We start from the raw sequence: 2,505 nt of genomic DNA on the forward strand, positions 1-2,505 counted from the left end.
GTCGTGTCTCGCTGCATTGAGTATAGTCGTACAAATCCTGAAGCCCACAAGTCATGCAATTTCCAAAGTCTGGTAGTACTGCAATTCCTGAAGGCCACTAGTCCTGCAATTCTTAAAGCCCACTAATCATGCAATTCCTGAAGCCAGAAACCCACTAGTCGTGCAATTCCTGAAGCCCGTTAGTCATACAATTCCTGAAGCCCTCAAACCATTCAATTTCTGAATTCTGCTAGTCCTGTGATTCCTGAAAGCCACTGGTCATGAAATTCCTTAAGCCCCTCAAGCCCACTAGTTATGCAATTCTTAAAGACCGCTAGACATCCAATTCCTGAAGCCTGAACCCCGCTAGTCATACAATTCCTGGAGCCCGAAGTCCACTAGTTATGCAATTCCTGAAGCTCACTAATCATGCAATTCCTCAAGGCCACTAGTCATGAAATTCCTGAAGACCCTCAAGCTCACTAGTTATGCATTTCTTGAAGCCCGCTAGACATCCACTTCCTGAAATCCGAAGCCTGCTAATCATACAATTCCTGAAGCCCAAAGCCCACTAGTCATGCAACTCCTGAGGCCCACTATTCATGGAATTCCTGAAGCCCACTATTCATGCAATTCCTGAAACCCATTAGTCATGCAATTCCTGAAGCCCACTATTCATACAATTTCAAAAGTACATATGCCAACTAGTCATGCAATTCCTGAAGCCCCTAGTCATGCCATTCCTGAAGCCTTCTCATCCTGCAATTCCTGAAGCCCCCTAGTCATGCCATTCCTGAAGCCCCCTAGTCATGCCATTCCTGAAGCCCCCTAGTCATGCCATTCATGAAGCATGCTCATCCTGCAATTCCTGAAGCCTTCTAGTAACATAATTCCGAAAGTCCGCTAGACATACAATTCCAAAAGTCTGCTAGCCATGAAACCCTTTAGTTATGAAATTCCTGAAGCCCGCTAGTCATACAATTCCTGAACCCCACGAGTCGTAAAATTCTTGAAGCCCACGAGTCATACAATTCTTGAAGCCCACTAGTCATGTAATTCCTGAAGGCCACTAGTCATGCAATTCCTGAAGCCCACTAGTCATACAATTCCAAAAGTACATAAACCCACTAGTCATTCATTTCCTGAAGCCCACTAGTCATTCATTTCCTGAAGCCCTCTACTCATGAAATTTCTGAAGCCTGCTAGTCATATAATTCCATAAGTCTGTTACACATGCAATACCAAAAGTCTGGTAGTCAGGGACCCCTCTAGTTATGCAATCCCCGAAACCTAGTTCTGCAATTCCTGAAGCCTGCTTGTCATATAATCCCATAAGTCTGTTAGACATGCAATTCCATAAGTCCGCTGGTCATGAAGTTATGCCATCCCTTGAAGCCCGCTAGTGCAATTCCTGAAGCCCGTTAGTTATGCAATTCCAAAGGTCTGCCAGTCATGAAGCCCTCTAGTCCTGCAATTCCTGAAGCCTGCTAGTCATACAATTCCTGAATCTTGCTAGTAATGCAATTCATGAAGCCCGCTATTCATGGCAATTCCAAAAGTCCATAAGACATGCAATTTCAAAAGTCTACCAGTCCTGCAATTCCTGAAGCCTGCAAGTCATCCAATTCCTGGAGCCCTCTAGTCATAGCAAATCCTAAAAGCCCGCTAGTCATATAATTCCAAAAAAGACCGTTAGACCTGCAACCTCAAAAAGTCCGCTACTCATGAAGCCCTCTAGTTATGCAATCCCTAAAGCCCCCGCTAGACCTACAATTCATGAAAGCGTGCTAGTCATATGCAAATGTCAACAAAGTTCATACAATACCTTTTGAAATATCTTGTGGACAGACAAAGATACAAACACAACACACAATAACGGAGGACTGTTTTGCCTTGAATTTCGTACCGTCGTCGTCGCTAATAAGGATGTGAATTATTTCTTTCATTTTAACCTTATCTTTAATTCATCACTCTTCTTCTTCCCTTTATTTTCTCGCAAATAACTAAAACCTCAAAATTTATGTCGATTAAAAAAAAAAAAAAACCTTGGGAGGTGTATATATCATTTTCCTTACAACCGAGAAACGAGGTGATAAGAAGGGGAGATGTTTGCAATTAATGAAGATTTATCTGAGAATTTTACCAAGAGGAAATAAATCAATGTCTAAATGAAAAGCAAAACTTTTCTTCTTCCGGGAAATCTTCATTGAGTACTTGAATTATTACCAGTATTTACTAACTACTCAATTAATGACTTCAAAGATTTGTCATTTTTCATTCATCTCGATTCCTATTTTCAAATTTCAAAGCAGAAAAAAACACATTCACAATTTATTTTCATCTATTTCCCTTATTTTAAGACCTCTTTAATGCTAATCATATTTCATTGAAAGTTTGCGCTCAAGAAGTTTGTCAAATTCCGCAACCTACCATGATTAGTCTGACTATGAAGACGCCAACACGTTGACCACAATAGAAAAGGGAACTATTTATTCAGGAAAATTTCATGAATTCCAAATCTTGTGT

The sequence above is a fragment of the Palaemon carinicauda genome, chromosome 18, assembly GCF_036898095.1.
Source record: "Palaemon carinicauda isolate YSFRI2023 chromosome 18, ASM3689809v2, whole genome shotgun sequence".
NCBI classification, from domain to species: Eukaryota; Metazoa; Arthropoda; class Malacostraca; order Decapoda; family Palaemonidae; genus Palaemon; species Palaemon carinicauda.